Source organism: Mastigoproctus giganteus, chromosome 4 (genome assembly GCF_048544385.1).
Source record: "Mastigoproctus giganteus isolate SK-2022 chromosome 4, ASM4854438v1, whole genome shotgun sequence".
Classification (NCBI taxonomy): Eukaryota; Metazoa; Arthropoda; class Arachnida; order Uropygi; family Thelyphonidae; genus Mastigoproctus; species Mastigoproctus giganteus.
The window spans coordinates 37,039,677-37,059,608 of NC_143578.1; the positions used below are offsets into that span (position 1 = coordinate 37,039,677).

Genomic DNA, 19,932 nt, shown 5'->3' on the forward strand with positions numbered 1-19,932 from the left:
TTTAAAAGAATAGGCGTTTTAAATCATCTACAGTAATCTCTTCCCAACCGCGGTTAAAAGTTCCTGAAAAGTACCGCATTTGGCAAAACTGCTGTTAAGAAAACTACAGTCCCAGAGAAAATAGGGGATTGGGAGAAAAATACTAAAGATACAAAAAAAAAAAAAATATATATATATATATATATATGATAAAGCAATAAAGTTTTTTCATTTTCTATTTATACAACATTAAAAATATTACAAGGTTGACCACACAATAAGAAGAAAAAAAAGGAAGACGGTGATGTTAGAAGATATATACAAACCTCCAACGTATCCTGACACACGTGTCTCACTTTTACTTCAGTGCCACTCACTTCAGTAGCGTATCATTCCCTTTTGGCCGCTGTGGCACACACTCTAGCCTCCTGGATAGGATTTCCACAAACGGACAACAAAATGCAGTGGGTACAGCCGTCATTCCTCCTGCAGAAGTGACCAGTTGAGCTACCGATTTGGAACGTGTTTGTCTGCCCTCATTCAACGTTTTACTTCATCCCATAGGTGTTTCAGAAGATTCAAATAGGAACTCTGAGTCAGCCATTCCAACTTTTGGACATTCATGTCATCTGCATGAACCATCATTCTCAAACGGCACTTGCTGTATGACAAGAGGTCATTTTTCTGTTGAAAAAGACACGAAACTGTACAAAACAACTGCCACGTCGTAGGGGAATGAAATTATTCAAAATGTTAAGGAAGGCATCAGCGTTCAAGGTTTCAGCACAACTACCAAAAATTCCAGGCCATACGGCGAGAAATAGCACCAGACCATAAGCACTCCGGCAGCAGACATTCTCTAGGCATCCTCCACCCCAATACCTGCCATTTTCATTGCAATAGTGTGTAGCGAGATTCGTCACTCCTTATAACCGATTTCCACTGCAATATGGACCAATTACGGCGTTCTTTGCACCAGGCAAGGCGAGACTGCTGATTGCAGTTGGTGATGTTTGGCTTATGCGCCGTCATTCTCCCATGAAATCCGGAACTGTGGAGCTTCATACTTAGTGCGTTCCTAGAGACCTCAACTCTTGTTCACGCCTTAAACTCCTGATTGCATTAGATTGTTGTACTACTCTCTGGTAAGGTGAAGTGAGCTTCGGCGTTTTTCTGTACGTCGCTGAACTATGGTGATACCACCATGCTTCCAATTAATGATAACATCACCAAGGATCGACTTTGGATGGTGCAGGCTTCAGCAGTTGTAGAATAGACATTTCAGTAGTGCGGTATCCGACAACAACAACATCTCTCTCTCGAAATCAGTCAGCTGTGCTCTACATGCATTGACAAAAAAACTAACTTTATGACTCATGCGCCTTCTTTCAAGTGACTTGTTTATCTGGGACGGTCTACTAGACTATGAAAACGCTCGTTTGATACAGCGGTAATCTTCAAAGCCTTACAAAAATAAGTCGAAAATATTTCCGGGATGTAAATGTTAATCAAAAATACGAAAATCTGCAAAGAAGAAATGACACGTCCATGCTTCATCGAGAGGGTAGTCTCCAGTGGTTCCCAAACCGTGTCTCCCGGCATTTTGGCTTCCACCACTTTTAACAAGTGCACCGCCGACCGGGCTAGCCGGGTGGGTAAAGTGCCTGCCTGGCAACCCAAAGGTCGCGGGTTCGATTCCCGCCTCGGGCTTGGATCAAAGTACTGCAAAAACCTTGGGAGGTGCATTATGGCCACAGAAGCCTATGCGCCAACAACTACCAAAAAAAAAAAAAAAAAAAAAACAAGTGCACCGTGAAACAAGAAAACTCCATTAAGTCCAATGCAATCACTCTTTAGGTGTGCAGCCAATATTGCGCCTTTTAACTGCAAGAGTGACAAAAGTGTGGAAGGCATTGGGATAGAGCATATACAACTTTTCCTTTGCACTATCTACTATACTCGCACCTTCATGATCTACGGGAAGCAGAAAGGAGGGGGAAAAATCTTAAACTGTAAGGCAAACTTCAAATTTTTGGTGTGCAAATATAAAACCGCATTATCCCAAATCTGCGCTTGGGCGAGGAATAACTGTATAATACAAGGAAGAATTTTATTTTAATATGAATACACTTTACTATAAATGTTTTAAACGAAATGACTGAAGCATTACGGAACAGCCTATGTAAGATTTCAAATATTTTCGAAAATGTAAGATTAATTTAATTAATTTTCCTGTTGTATAAGGCAACGATGAGGTCACATCTTGAATGCTGCATACAGGCCTGGAATCCTAATTTTAGGATCTGCTGGAACAGGTGCAGGGAAGAGCAAAGAGATTAGTTAGTGAAGAAAAAGGGTGCTCTTACTAGGAAAGACTTCGGTTATGCAAACTGCAGCGCCTGGAGACTTGGCACCTACGAGGAAATCTGATTGAGGTGTTTATGGCTTTAAATGGATTGAGTAAGCTCAATACTGATGAAATATTTCCTATCGCTTAGACTATACATGTGAGGGGACATAAATTCAAACTGAGGAAGGATAGTTGTAGGATAGATGTGGGGAAGTTTGCCTTCAGCCAGCGGGTAGTTGATTATTGAAACAATTTTCATCTGGTGTTATGAAAGTATTTAGTTTTAATAGATAATTATTAGAGGAGATGAACAGGTGATATGGAAAGTTCTGGGTTGTTTTTTTTTTTTTTTTTTTTTTTGGCTGATGCTGTAAAAGCTTGTTTTCTTGCATCGTTGCCACTACTAATATTAATTTACTTATATATATACAATAAAAGAAACTGTAACAAGTTTAATCAAGATACATTTTAAACTTAAGAAACATGGGGGGGGGTTCGGCAATACTTAATTCTGCATAGAAATAAAATAAGGGCGAAAGAACAGAAGTTGTACAAAGTGAATGATGAAGCAGGGTTAGTTAATGCATGAGATTCCCAAATCAAAGGGCATGTATTTGAGGCCGTGAATCAAACTGGAGTTCGGAATTTCTTGCTGTATAAGTAATATACTTTTCAACTTACAGAACGGTGAGCCATCGTTGGTTAAGGGGGAACTCATGTTTGTGTAAGGTTTAATTTGAATTACACTTTAATTTGAATGTGTCAAGCCTAGCAATGTGAATCGTGCAGTAATGATTTCGTAGTTTGTGCCATAGTTCAGGAAATCCGAACTAATTTGGTGTTTTGAGTGATTAATGTCTCGACTTTACATGCTATAGACGAAATTTGAACTTTGTCTTTTTGTGGGGAAAAACCTGTTCCCTATTTTTCAGAAGTCAAGTGAAGTTCCTGAAAGTGAATCAGAAACAAACAGAACACGATGGGTTTTTTTTTCTTAATTTCTAACCTCCTAATTCAAAATATTACGAATTAGGAGGTTATGCCGAGGTATGGAAAACAGCTTTATTAATAATAAAAAAGTTCTACTTTTAATTCCCATAATAAAACACTATGTTTCGGGTAGAAGTGACATTTTATTCGTCGATGTGACAGAGTCTACCTGCACTAACGTTCATAATTTTAAAAAAATAATAATAATAAAAAGAAATTGTATTGACTCAAAAGGTAATGCAAAACATAGACAATCAAATGGGACGTTTAGAAGATGTCATAAAGTGCTAGTGTAAAACTACTAGAATGATAAAAAAAAAATGCAAACGAAGAAAACTGTGTGGTTATAAATGTTTTTTTGCTAGAAGTGGACGAGAGCCACGAGTGGACTTTATTTTTTGTGATATTCATTAACGAAATTGACGTTACAAGTCTGATGTCATATTTTGCCAAAGATATAAAGATAGTTGGTTGTCGCAGGCTTTAAGGCGCATCAGCAACTTAGGCCGTATTGCGCCAAATACAAGGTGCGGCTATTAAATAACGAGGCTGTCCCAATAAAATATATATAATGAAATATTTCGTACCTTATAAGTTATTCCCTTTAAAATAATTGTTGTTGTTGCTATTGTAGCAGGGTTTTAGGAGCATCAGCGACTAAGACTATATTGCTCCATGTATACTGTCTGTAAATTCCTTGTGTTCTGTGGTCGAGTTTTTGTTTTCTGGACGAAAAATCCGAGTTTCTGGGAGAAAAACCATGTTACCCTCGCCTGAGACTGACTAACTTATCCACATTCTGAAAGATGCCCATAAAAATTGCTCGCGTCATTGATGAGGGTGAGGGGCTCATGGTTTTTTTTTTCTTTTTTTTTTATACCGGACACTTTTTACGTCAAGCAAACAGGCAAATCGACCACAGAATATACATATTTTACAAACAAAGTATATACCGCAGCAGTATGGTCTAAGTCGCTGATGTGTCTAAAACCTTACCAACTGTACAGTAACTTTTCCAGTAGCGAAAAAGAGCTGATTATACGACACGGCGATATATGACAAGCAATATCTGAGTATTCCATACAGGCCTGGAAACCTATTTCTGATGTGATCTGCAAGAAAGAGTGCAAAGAGGGGTAGCAAAGAAAGTAAAGTTACGGGAACAAGATGTTATTGTTATAAACAGAGTAATAATAAGTATTACTAGAAAATTCTCGGTAGCTGGATAAACGTACATTAATTATGAATATTGAGTATATTCTGGCCCTGTTCCTGGCCCTGGCCTGCAGATGACAGCATATAATACAGTCAAATCACTAAATAATGTTTAAATGGATTTTAGTGTATTATTCAATCAATCAGCGGATTTGGGTATACTAAAGTTTTATAACATTCGTAAGCTGCAAAGTCTTAACCAGGCATCTTCGTGGGGACCTGATCAAGGCTTTAAAAGAGTTACGTAGACTGGATACTGGAGATATCGTCTCTCTTTCTCCGGTGGCACAAACTAGGGGAACGTAGATTTAAATTAAGGAAGGATAATTGCAGAGAAAATTTAAGAAAATTGTCTTTTAGCCGAAGAGTAATTAACTACTGGAACAAAATACCACCTAATCTCGTGCAACCGGAAACCTCAAGTAAATTTAAAGAAGGATTACAGTGACATGTGGATGAAAGAAACACACAATGAGGGATGTGCAGTTGATTTTCTTTTCTTTTTTTGTCTGTGGAGGCGATAAAGCAACACGAGCTTTCTTCCTATTTAGCCAGTAATAATGCTACTACCAAACCAAGGAGTTGAGGTACTCGAATAGAAAGAACGGGGTTTATAGTATTTCACCGTCTCCCCATATATTTATTTACAGTTCCAAAAAAAAGGTTGCTCACTCGTAAACAATATTTATGGTGGAGTAAAATTGAGTAGAGTAGGGGGAAGAGAAAGAGAGCTAATGGCAGCCTTGTCGCATAAACAGTATATCTGTGTGTTGTTGATTGATTTTGAAACCAAAAGTAAAATCAATATATTAATTAAAACCAATATATTAATCAAAATTTCCGTGGCAGGGAATCCTCAACCAAAACCAACTAACTCGGCTATAGTGTGTGAAAAAAGGCCATATAAGTTGCTCCGAATACTCCCGTCTAAAACCACACTCGAACCCAAGCCTTTTCCATACGGTGTGGGACGACAGCAATTGTAAAATACCATACTAGTGCAGGGGATATTTCAATGCAGTAGCTGAAATCAAATAAAATTCGTACACTACACAGCATTCGGTTTTGGATCATGGGGGGGTCATTCTGCTCTTACTGAAGGCTGAGGCTGAGTATTCGGCCTCAGCTTCAGGTTTATGTTCAATTTAGAGATAAATAATGGAACATAGGGAGAACATTGAGTATACTGAGTTATGCAAAGCCATTATAAAGAGACTCAGAGAGGACATAAGAAGATTTAACACAAGAAAAGTAGAACAAGCATTAAGGGAAAACAAAGGATTTAAATCAGCAGCCATGAGCAGTAATACAGAAAGACAAATTATACTGAAACTGAAGAATAGCGACGTGTACTTATAAATAGCAGAGAAGGCATAATTCAAATAGCAGAAGACTACTATAGAGAATTATACAAGGAGCGAGGGAACGATGCCAGCAGTGGGGAAGATCGATCACAAATTAGCAACACATACGACATACCCGATATTCTCCCTGATGAGGTAGAACATGCATTGAAGAAAATGAAGAATCAGAAAGCCCCTGGGGAAGATGAAGTTACTGTAGAGTTGTTAAAATTGGGAGGAAGAGACACAACACAAAAACTGGCAAGGCTCTTCACAAAGTGCATTAGAAAAGGTGAGACGACTAAGCAGTGGAATAATGCAATCATAGTTTTGTTGCACAAGAAAGGAGATAAATCAGAAATTGGAAATTATAGACCAATTAGCTTGTTATCCCACATCTACAAGTTGTTCACAAGGGTCATTACTAACAGATTAGAAAGAATATTTGATGAGAATCGACCGAAAGAGCAAGGTGGCTTTAGGACAGGATTCTCAACTATGGATCACCTTCACGTAATATCACAGCTAATAGAGAAAGCAAATGAATATAAAACACCATTATGCCTGGCATTTGTGGATTATGAAAAGGCATTTGACTCCATACAGCATAAAGCAATGTTTCGGGCACTGGAAAGACAAGGCATAGATACCCCACATATTATGATTTTGAAGATATATGAGAGTGCTACCTCCTTTAGACTAGACAAAGATAGTAGGAAATTTAAAATCGAGAAAGGAGACACAATATCTCCGAAGCTGTTTACTGCTGCCCTTGAGGAAGCTTTCAGAAGATTAGACTGGTCGCAGAAATGAGTCAATGTGAACGGCGAGTACCTAAACCATTTACGATTTGCAGATGACATTGTGGTCATAAGCCACGATCCCAAAGAATTAGAGAAAAATTAATCAGTTATGCACAGTTAGTAAGGATTTTGGACTAAAGATGAATATGGCTAAAACAAAAGTAATGATGAACAAGTATGCCACAGAAAGGGAAATAATGATTGAAGGAGCAGTAATTGAAAAGGTGGAGTCATATACTTATCTGGGACAAGTTATTAGCTGTAATAATGATAAATGGCTGGAAGTCAAGAGAAGAATAAATTTTGGATGGATAGCATTCAGGAAATATAGTCACATACTGAAGAGAAATATCCCAGTTTGTCTGAAACGTAAAATAATGAACCAATGTATACTCCCCACCATGACTTATGGAAGTGAAACTTGGGCACTCACAAAAAGAATGGAAGAGAAGCTGAGAACTACACAGCGAAGAATGGAACGAATTATATTGGGAATCAGACTGTTAGATAAGAAGATAAACACATGGATTAGGCAGCAAACTCAAGTAAAGGGCATTCTTATCAAAACTAAAGCACTAAAATGGTCTTGGGCAGGACAAATAGCTCGAAGACATGATGACAGATGGACTAAGAAAATAACAGAATGGTACCCAAGAGGAGCTAGAAGAAAACCTGGAAGACAAAGGCGGAGATGGATAGATGAAATTCATGAGTTTTTGGGTAGTAAATGGATGGCCAGTGCTCAAAACAGAAGGAACTGGAAAGTTGCTGGAGAGGCCTTCATCCTGCAGTGGATTGAAAATGGCTGATGATGATGAATGGAACATAGAAATTTATATTCAATTTAGAGATAAATACCGTTACCCACGGTTCTGCCTAAGTTGCTAATATCTTTTTAAATTATATAGTATCACTTGAACAAGTAAATCCACCATTTTTTAAAAATTTGAGACACTACCAGAACAGTTTCGAAGTTCTGGCTTCTCATGAGCCAGATGGCGTCTATTAGGCTTAGTATGTCGAACTGTGAATAATGTCTTTAAGTGAACTGCCAAGCGTTGTATGGAAATACAACTTCCATTTAAACACACAACGATCGTTTGGTGTGCATTTAACCTCTATAACAGGGCTGTGTTCATCCTATGCACTACAATAAGACTGCAGGGGGATATGATATTCCAAAGGTAGTTGAAATGAAACAAAATTCGCACGACTTACTGCATTCGATTTTAGATCACGGAGACCATTCTGCTCCATCTGAAACCGCGGATTCGCCTGTTTAGCTGATGCTATACAATTTAAAAATATATTAGCAACTTAAGCAGATCAATGCATAACGGAATTTGTCTCGAAGTTAAACTAAGTTGCCCAAGCTTTCGCGCCGAATATTCGACCTGTCTTCAGTGGGAGCAGAACGATTACCATGGTTGAAATCAAATGCCAAGTAAAGCGTATAAATTTTATTTGAGAGCGATCGTAACCACTGCGCTAGCCAAGAGGGTGAAAATATATACCTATACTATACCGTATATATTTTCCCTGTAAATAAATATAACTTTGGTTAAACATATGATCGGTAAGTTAATATTTGTTTGAAATACTTAAATATCTTCATTTTATTGAAAAGACGTTACGATTCTTGATTTATCTTCGTTTCATACAGTATGTGCGAGGCTCTAATTTCATCATATGAAATGATCATTTCACGATTAAGAAGAAAGAAAGTGTATAATTAATCTCCGATTCAGCTTCTAGAATTCTGGTAGTGAATGTTAACCTTCTTTTGTATATTACATTCAATCTGATAAATTTGAATAATTTCGATAACACTTCAATAATGTTCAAAAACTAGCTAACTACATTACAGCAAAAAACGAATAAAGAAATATAGCCATCAAACTACTGTTACGGTAATTAAATATTTTTTCCTTAAATATTAGGTTTCAAAATGGTTTTCCCTACTCACATCCCCAAAACAGGAGACATTCCATCAATCCGACATGGGTTTCAACAGTATTCTGAGCCCGTCAAGAAATAGGCAGAAAAGGATTACCTTAATTTCTGAAGAAAACCAAAATTTTTGTTGCTACATTCATCTTTTGATGAAATGCAATTAATTGGTTTAACCATTAAGGACTTTTCTCCGTGGTTAATACAGTAGTTAAGCAACCGAAGGAAGCTTTCGCTGCACTTTGTTGAATATAGGAATTAAATACTTCAAAGAGTCATCATTCCCCAAAACTCCTTGACTCATCACTAAAGATAATCACCTACCACTTAATTTTTTAATTACGTTTTAGTTCTTCACAAATATTATTCGGCGGTTCGGCCGAACAGCATTTGTTTACAACGTCAGAAAAATTTCTCACATCCTAAAAGTGTAGACTAATTGATCTGTCTTACACTTTTAAAACAGGACAAATGGAGGCAAGAAATGATCTAAACTTCAGAAAAAAGCATCATCATTTAATGCCGAAAAATTGGCATACGTACATCGGTGTGAACCCTCCCCCATTCTCCGTTAGCAATGCAGTCCGTTATGCGTCTTTGAATCCTTTAAAGACAGTTAACTTAGACCTAGTCTTTATATGTCTTGGCCCAACGTAACTGTTCCTTTAAAACCGCTTATGTATGAGGTGGTTGAGGCATGGCTCTAAGCTGCTGTTCCATCATGTCCCAGATATACCGAATAGAAAACAAATAAGAAGACACCAAGCAGACCAGCAAAGCACGTAGGCATCGCGAGGAAACTGTCTGATGACATTAGCGGTATGGGACTGACCATAATGCTGTTGGAATAAATAGTTATACTAATGTTGGGAAAATGGCCAATGTCTAAGTACCATTTCAACGTAACATCGACCTGTGAGATTACTTTAAACAAAACCAGTGGTGAACATATATTGTAAGACATGGTACCCCATATTAAGATTCCTGGTATTCGATTTGCGCTTTGTTGAATATAGGAATTAAATACTTCAAAGTCATCATTCCTCAAAAATCCTTGACTCATCACTAAAGATAATCGCCTTACCCTTTCTCCACCAAAATGAAACGGCTGCTCTACCGGCACTGCATTATACGGTGGTCTAATATGGTCTGAGTTTGGAGAATGACAAAAGACCATGTCCCAGACATACCGAATAGAAAACAAATCAGAAGACACCAAGCAGACCAGCAAAGCACGTAGGCATTGCGAGGAAACTGTCTGATGACATTAGCGGTATGGGACTGACCATAATGCTGTTGGAATAAATAGTTATATTAATGTTGGAAAAATGGCCAATGTCTAAGTACCATTTCAACGTAACATATCGACCTGTGAGATTACTTTAAACAAAACCAGTGGTGAACATATATTGTAAGACATGGTACCCCATATTAAGATTCCTGGTATTCGTTTTGCGCTTTGTTGAATATAGGAATTAAATACTTCAGAGTCATCATTCCTCAAAAATCCTTGACTCATCACTAAAGATAATCGCCTTACCCTTTCTCCACCCAAATGAAACGGCTGCTCTACCGGCACTGCATTATACGGTGGTCTAATATGGTCTGAGTTTGGAGAATGACAAAAGACCAGTACGTTTTGGAGAGCATCGCCTTAAGAATAGATTTAGTGCAGGAGGCTGCATGGTGTTCAGTGCTTATCATAGACTATACCGGGACAATTGGCCGTTACTCGTTTTCCCTCGCGGCTAGCACAGCTGTTATATCTGTTAGACTGTCCACACGCATGGAAAAGGTCTGGGTTCAAATCCTGTCTCTACGGCAGTGGTTCTCAAACTTTTTTTAATGCAAAGACACCTTAAATCCATTATGAAAAATTTCCGGCGCCCCCAGCACCGGGTGCATAGGCGCTGGCAGAATATTTTGTAAGATGGTACATGTTGAAGGGCAATGAGGGAATTTTTTTTTGAAAAATGCATGAAAAAAACGTTTGGCTTTTGGTACAGGATTTTTAAACAAAATTTTTTTTATTTAAAAAGTGGCTTCATACTGCATTTTATGCACAATTTCTATATATCTAAGAATAATAACTTGTATGAAAAAATCTAAATTAAAGAAATAATATTCGATTGTTTTTTCATACTTATTTTAATGTTTTTAGAACAATAAGTATATTTTCTAATTTATATCCAGAAACTAAAATAATTCAAAATTAAAAAAAAAAAAAAATACAAAATTATATTGAAATTTTATTAATTTTACGAAGGAATGCTTATTACAATAAAAATATATTCTTAAAAAGATAACAAAACATAAAACAATTAATGAGAATCATGTGCGTGATGCGATTTACATAGTTCGTTTATATTTGGGCGTATTTTAGACAAACATACAGGACTCGCATTTCATTTTCAACCGATTTCAGTCTTTCCCCTCTTTTCAGTTTTGATATTAACGAGCGTAGAAAACCGAAGTTCGCACAAGTACGAGGTAGAAAATTGTACCAAAACTTGAAGTGCTCTGGCTCCTATGTTGGGATATTCCTTCTTAATTAATATCCAAAAGGATTCGAGTGAAATTTCAGAGTATTTTAATCGCAACGTACGGTTACTGCGAATTTGTATTAATTCCTCTTCTTCTTTAAGATTTAACTCCATTTTATTTGATGTCAATTCAATAAACGGATTTCGTATCCAGTCAAAACTGTCGATAGATATATCAGGAAAATAATGACAAATCTGTTCTTCTAGTGATGTTAAGTGTTCAGAAATTAACTTCTTTATATTTTTATTTTTTGTTACAGCTGTCTTTGAAAACATTTCCATGTTGGCTTCGTTAACTTTAATTTTCCAAAATTGGAAAATTAAAGTTAACGCCCTTTTAAAGCCCTGTTTTTAAAAGTGGCAATTTTATCAGAAGATTTTAATAAATTTTCATCTCTTCCTTGCATACTGGAATTTACATTATTCAATTTTTCAAATATATCTGTTATATAAGCGAATAATGCACACCAAAAATCATTTTTCAACAATTGACAAAATTCATGCTTGTTTTCTTGTTCAAAAAAAGTGAGTAGTTCTACTTTTAATTCGTAAACAAGGCTCAATACTCGTCCTTTGGACAGCCATCTGACATCAGTATGAAGAAGAAGGTTCAAATGCGCAGATCCAAGTTCTTCACACAGTTTTGCAAACAACCGTGATTTGAGAGGCCTGCTCTTAATATAATTAACCATTTTAATTATTTCATTCAGGACAGTTAGTAATTCCTCTCCTAGTGTTTTTGCTTGTCGATGTAAAAAAATTAAAGCTTGTTGATGTAAAAAACAATGAGTAGATATGATATTCTTATTTTCTTTTTTAGCTAGTGACAGAAAACCCTTTACTAACCCAACCATGTACGGTGCCCCATCTGTGCATATTCCCACACATGATTCCCATGATACATCTGCAGCAGGGGTGACCAACTTAATTTGTGATGCGATCTACTTTTTTTCTTCAAAATATGACGCGATCTACCATCTCATGAAATTTATTGCGCATGGTTAAAAAAGTTAATCAACACATATTAAAAATGTTGTTTATAAATTTTAAAATTAAATACAATTCAGAATTCTAATTTTAAATTCATACGTATTTAAATTTAATTTATGTGAAGTCTGCGTGTTCGTGTCATCTGCCAAATTTTCAAAATCGGGAGTATACTGTGATAAGGCCAACAGCAAAGAATCTTCCGTATGAGTAGAGTATGATTAGTCCGTAAGAGCAGAGCGAGTCTTCGTCTTAAAATACGAAAAGGCGGATTCAGATAGATATGTGGAACCAAAAAAAAAGTTCGCTGCATTTTTTTACATTTGAATACTTTTCTCGGCAAACGTATTTCCAAAGGTCTTTTTCTGATTATCTGGCTTTTAGGAAGATATCGTTTCGCAATGTAATAATTTCATTTTCAAGTAATATTTTCTCCATGCAAAAAATCTCAACGATTTTTTCTGCAATTTGTTTCGTATCTAAGTCGACATTAAATGGATAAGAAATACAATGTAGCTGATGATAATGATCTTGCATATTTGCAAAATGATCGTTTTTTTTTTCTTTTAGATCTTTAGCCATTGCCAAAAATTGATATTTATATGCAGAAATAATACTAATCATGTCACTACATTTTTATTTTTTCCTTGTAATTCCAAATTCAGATCACTTAATTTACTGGTAAAATCTGTCAAAAAAAGCCAGATCACACAACCACTCCGTATCTTGTAGCTGCTGATAATCATCTCCCCTTTGATCAGCAAATTTTTTAATTTCATTCAGCAAATTTCGAAATCTCTGTGAAACTTACTCCGACTCAGCCATTTCACATCTTTATGTAATATCAGATCTGGTTCTTTTTCATCGAGTTGCATTTTGAAAAGTCTCCTTTGAAGAGATTGTCCTCTGATGGAATTCACTATTTCGAAAGCGATGTCCATAACACTTTTAGTATTTAATCTTTTGCTGGCTAACGCTTGTTGGTCGATGATACAGTGGTAACTCAAAAAATCTGGGAATTCATCATCTTGGCACAATGCGATGAATCCGTTAAGATGCCCCGCCATTGCTTTAGCTCAATCTGTCATTATTGATACGAGCTTAAATGGTGGTATTTTTTTTTCAATAAAATTTTTGAATGCGTTAAATATATCAAGACCTCTTTCTTTTAACGAAACCATACCCAGCAGTTCTTCTCTAGTGGTAGAATCATCGAAAACCATACGAAGAAAAACGAGCAATTGAGCTGCATCACTGACGTCTGTAGATTCATCCAGTTGTAAAGAAAAGGACACACAATTAGAAATATGTGCACGCAATTGTTCGCTGTCATTTTCACTGATTTTTTTCGATGCGTTGCATCACAGTATTTCGAAATAATTTCAGATCTTGGAGAGCACTTTTAATTTCATTTTTGTTCTTAACATTTTCGAAAAGAGAATCTGTTATTTCTAAAAATGCGTCTTTGATGAATTGATCATCAGAAAATGGTTTGCATTTTTTTGCAAAAATATGACTTACTTTAAATGATGCTACAGTTACTGCTTTAGATTGTAAAATAGGTGTCATGAAGAAATTTTGTTGTGCGAATAATCTAGATTTAAGTTCTAATTTATTTTTTCTCAAGTCACTATTCGGCAGAAAATTCGATTAATATTTACCATGGAGTGCGTTGAAATGCCTTTCTAAATTTGCTATTTTGGGTATAGCCAAGGAAGCACTGCAAATGAAACAAAATGATACGTTTTACTCTTTTTCATAGTATTCATTTTAAATCAAAAGGTATTAAATTAACGTATAAGTACTGTCCAGTTATTAATATTAAGCTAAATAAGAGTTCGACATATACACTATGCTCTCCACAACGTACGTGCGTGAATTTTCACAAGAGCCCCTAGCTAGCTGCGCGGCAACAAAAATAGTCATGCGGTTCAACGGATTTGTAATAGGCGTATGCAGTGGGGCACATAATAATAATAACATTTATATTTTGACTAATATATTTTTTATATATTTTTAAATTCGTCGTGATCGACAAAAATTAAAGCCGCGATCGACTTGTTGGCCACCCCTGATCTATAGATTTTAAATATTCATTCAAAACGTTAACGTCTTTACCTGTCGTGGTTTTTTTCAAATTCTTTGCAACATAAAAATTGTTCTATTATTTTATAATTTTCAATAAAAAAAAATAAAAATATAAATTTTCTGTTTATATTCCGGGACGACCAAACGGTCAGAGGAGTTTACAAGATACACAGAATACAAGAAACAGTTCGTATTATTTTCAATAATACGAACAAATGTAGTTAGGCTTTACCTCCAATATCTGTAGATTCGTCTACTTGTAATGCAAATATAGGAGATTCTTTAATCTTAGAAGAAACATTTTTTTCAATATTATCTGACATATCGCAAATACGTATGCGAATTGTATCATTAGTAAAGGAATTTTCTTTAATTCTTCTTCTTCTATCCCAAACATTGTTTTACAAATTACTAAGGGAAGAAGGGCGGAGAGAATTAGTTTCTCTGCAATAGCATGCAGTTTCATTTCTTTGGCTATTATTTCTGCCACTAAATAACTGGCTTCTTGTGCTCGCTCAGCAACTTTAAATTTTTTTATAAAACTAGCACTTTGTTTTCTTGAGATTTTAATAATCTTTTGAAGTAATCTGATGTCTGATTAGAAAGGTTACTATGTTTTGTAGTGAAATGTCGCGATAATTTGCTTGGATTCATAGCGTCATTTGCTAATATTACTCCACAAACAATACACATAGGATTATGTGCAAAACTATCACCACACCATGTAAACCCCATTTCTAAGTAACTGTCTTGATCCATACGAGTTTTTTTTTTCTTTTTTATAGTTGAACTTGTGCTTACTTCAGTTTTTCTGCTGCTCTGTGAAGTATCTTCGTTGTATGCCACTATATCTTGATTCAAATGTTCATTACTATCTTGATTTTTTCTTTTTTAATAATAAAGTTTTCCATGGCTACTGTTTTAAAATATCTGAAATAGAAATATTAACTAAAACTTTAACGTGTAAAACATGCTCGACTATAAGCACAACTAGGCAAACTGATACGCCAAAGGAGGAATGCAAGCTAGGATCAGCTAAGCGAGTATGAGCGTTCGCAGCGGCGCTGTGCTGTTTCAAATACAGTGTACGCGACGGACGGCTTGGCTGTTCTATATATGTAGATGTATGTACATAAACACTGCGATGTGGTCAGCAATTATTTCATGACGACTTCTAATTTACAGCACGATGTAAGCAGATGCTAAATTTGAGAACCCTTTTTGAGAACCACTGCTCTACGGAGAGAGAGAGAGAGAGAGAGAGAGAGAGAGAGAGAGAGAGAGAGAGAGAGAGAGAATATTTATTGCAACATTTTATTGTAACTGGTTACAAGGTTAAGTATTGCAACTTTCCCTTGACGGCCAAAAGGCTAGAGGTTTACAAATAAGAGGTGTTACAAAAACATTTAATACTATAAGACATTAAAGAAACAAAAACAAAATGACATTAAATTATATAGGGATGAAACAAAATGAAAAATACATTTACATATACGTATTTTATATACGGAACTTCTATGGGCTTTTTTCAGGGTGGCCGAGTTAGTCTGTCTCCGCCAAGCGATGCATAGTTCTCTTAGTCCAAAAAAAAAAAAAAAGACAATCAAAAACAGACCACAGAATATCCGCAATTTACATACACCTATACTAACGCCTTGTGACCTTGGTCGCCTTGGTAAATGTCCAAAACAGCCTCTCAGATCCCTGAACCCTCGTGTTGTGTTCGGTCATGTTCTATATTTATATTTTGAGCAATTCCATATCACTTATACTGAATATCTCCACCTCAGATTCGTTAGGATTCGACTGTCTTAACCCAACTGTGAATATCTTCACCTAGATTGTGACGACTTCTAACTACTGGACTTGACACTCAGGTTGCTTGAATTGTTTCATTCGTGTCTCTCTTAATACGTGACTGTCTTCCCACCCTCTCGAGGGCCCTCTTCTTCCACTTTTTGCTTAGGTTGGGAAAAATCCCACCCAACCTGCGGAGGATACCTTCCCTTACATCCTCCGTCGCTCTGTATATACCTCCTTTCCTTTACTCTCTGTACACCATATCTTTTTTTTTTTTTTTTACTTGGTCTCTTTCCAGGAAGCTCAGGCGACCTGGAGGAGACTAGCCAGAGAATTATGGGCAGCCTTGATATACCTCCTAGTGATGTGTGCGGGCAACGTGGGATCCAACCAGGGCCCCTGCGACCAAAAGCCAGGACACCTAACAGAACCTAGCACAATATTTCATTTACAACACTTTCTGCCTTTCACAGTGATACTGTTTGTCTCCACAGAGTTTATATGGCGCAGATGTGGAAAACCACCGGAGGCGCCTTTCCCACAACACTATGTACACTATCACTTATACTGTTAGATAGCAAGGTTCGCCCCCCCATCGGGAAAATGGAGTTTTTCGTCCAGCAAAGCAGGCAAATCGAGCAGAGAACACACGCAATTTAGAAACACAATACACATGTGTAGTTGAATTAACATTCCAGGTGACCCTGATATAATATTATTTACATAATCACTTATACTGTGGGAATTCCGTGGAAACATATGTTACATACACCAGACAGAATAATCATAACAGCCACGAAACCAGGCATGGACATGTGGTTTGAGGATAATTACTTTCCCTAATTGGTCTGGCCGGCACGTGGAACATTTGAGCTGGAAGGCTGGATCATGGCAAAGCTTCTTGACTGTGAAGCTGAGACTTATTTCAAGCGTACCAAATCAAGAACAGCAAAGCCCTTTGTGTTTATGGCCATTTTAGCCTTTACGCAGTCCAAACGCCCTTTGCAACAATCAACCAAGTCAAATGGAAAATAATTTGACTGTGAGAGACTATCACATTATGCAATAAAAGAGAAAGAAATAACATCCGAAAGTTGTTTCATATACCACCTAAAGTACAGTATTTTGTGCACCACACCTTCCACACGCTATGAGGATCACTGCACGAATCACGGTCTGAAACCACAATTAAACAACAGCTTAATATGAAATGGCCTTCATCCCTCTCAAAAGGAACGCGCCTTCTATCGCAAATTGATAATCACAAATATTTACTAATTTGAATGGTACAATAACTTTTGTTGTAAAAGAAAATCTCAGACTACAGCAGACAATCAATTTGCTCTAGTTTCTAGCCGTCAGTAGTTTTATTTAAATTCATTCGTACACATATTTGAGAAGTTTCCGAAAGCTGAATTAATTCAACTTTGCTTAGTAAGTAATGGTATTTAAAATAAGACATTTTCGTTATTCTGAAACTCGTTTATTTTTAATAATTTAGCAAAATGTTAAAATTAATAGTGATTAACTTTTAATCACTTTAAATCCAACTCATTCATCACTTCCTTCCTTCTTCTTAAAATTCTGAGATAAAGATTATAAAAGATAAAATTAATGAGTAATACTAAATAGCATAAAGTATTTAGCATTAACTTTCTCATTACCTTTTTCTTATTTACAACAAAGATATATATAACTTTCCAAATCCACTAAAATTTGCAGATATTTCGTCTTTGATATAAAAAAACCTGAATATTAATTAACCATATTATTAATAGAGAGCATGTGACACATTTATATCTTCTCACGATATTTTCAGCCTCTGCATTTCATGCTCTCAAGTAATATATACACCTGGTGACTAAGAAAATTCCAGTGAACCCACGTCATTAATCAATATTGCTGTTATCCTCAATAAATCCATCTAAAACGAAGTTATGAATACATAAATACGAATACATAAATAAAGAATAAAATAAAGTAGAGACATATAAACGCGAAATCTCCAAAAGTCATATGCAAAATCTGTCAAGACTATAGGCCCACTTAGAAATATCCCGAATGAATAACATAGCACAAATACTTGTTAGAAATTATATTTACTGTTATTTGGAATTTCTTTAAACTATTGCACATGATTGGTTTACTTCCTCAGTTAACAATGCAAATATGTTTTCATCGAGTGTAATGTTATTCTAAAGAGGAAAGAATTATACCTCTTCGGATCCAGGAGACCTGACCGGGTGAGACCCTGGTGAATCAGAATGGGCTGACAAACCCGTTCAATTTGTTCCACGCATCGTAAAAAAACAAAAAGAAGAAGAAAAAAGAAAACAATTCTTTAGTTATACAATCAGAAACAGTAACTCATTTTCAAGGAGTTGAAATTTTCAGAGTTGAACTGGCGTTCGGGAGCCGCCCTGCATCATATACTATACATGTCTACTACTCATTTTCAAGGGACCATATCCAGTTTTATATTAACACATTTGTTTCTGCGTTCGCTCGCATTACCACGTGTTTACTCTACCATTACAACCAGATACACCGTCAATAACTTTTGGTGATCTTTTATACCAAAGACTTTGGAAACGAAATGGCAGATAACTTCATACAGCAGGACACCGCATCAAAACATTCATAACGAAACTGGAACTAAGAGAGTCAAGTGTATATTACATGTGCGAAACATGATCACAAAGTCTATTCATTAAAGTATCATAAAAAATAAAAGCAGAAAAGAAAATATCAGAATTTATTTAGCAAATCGCAAAGAAATTAAACAAAGTTGGTAACGTTATAAAACATTTAAACATAAGAATCATCAATATCTTATATAATAATTCTAGAAGAATAAGACTCATCAATATCTTATATTGATGAGTATAGAAGAATAAGAATCATCAATGTCTTATATTCAAGACTGGTTGGAAGTGTTAAATTTTTACATAAATTCATTACGAGGAATGAGTTTCTTTGAAATAAATGTGGATTTCCATGAGTTCTTCACAGAGGAGTTTTAGATACACTAATCTCTGATGGACCACACTACTCTCAGCCTCGATGCCTCACTCTCACTAGAAGTTTACCCTTTCGCGTTGCTAATCAATAGCGGTTGTCGACCTGCCACTCCCTGACGGAGCAATCGATTCGCTAATTACGCTTTTATCCGGCCGCCGTGTCAGTGGCCTGGAGTAGGGGAGGGGGGACGGGAGAGAAAGATGGGGTGAGATGGTTCTGTAGAGCTGACGCCAACCGGTTCGATGATCGGAAAATAAGAGCAGAGTGTGCGGGAGAAATATAAGTGTAGGAGGAAGATGGTGGATTGGACTGATTTAGCAACGAAAGAAGCTTTATAGGAAGAAAGAAAGAAAGGTTTCAAAAGATTTGTGGTTATATATCATAGTAAATTTGTAAGCAGAACTTGCATTCGACATTCGTGGTGTTCCAGCCCTTTTTCTTATTTACAACAAAGATATATATAACTTTCCAAATCCACTAAAATTTGCAGATATTTCGTCTTTGATATAAAAAAACCTGAATATTAATTAACCATATTATTAATAGAGAGCATGTGACACATTTATATCTTCTCACGATATTTTCAGCCTCTGCATTTCATGCTCTCAAGTAATATATACACCTGGTGACTAAGAAAATTCCAGTGAACCCACGTCATTAATCAATATTGCTGTTATCCTCAATAAATCCATCTAAAACGAAGTTATGAAGTGCATTCACCTCATTAATTATACATCCACCTCATTAATTATATATCAACATGCAATTATTAGTATCTAATGCTAAACTTTTTTTTTTTAAACCTAATCCGCTTTTGCTATTGTGTTTGAAAATCATGGCCAATAGGATAAATTTCGATAAAT

At 36.0% G+C, this 19,932-nt stretch overlaps 1 protein-coding gene across 6 annotated transcripts in view; it reads left to right on the forward strand.

Moving 5' to 3' along the window:
• The window catches only part of LOC150086625 (uncharacterized), a 398,253-nt gene that overhangs the window by 85,136 nt on the left and 293,185 nt on the right, over window positions 1-19,932 (forward strand). The window lies entirely within an intron of this gene.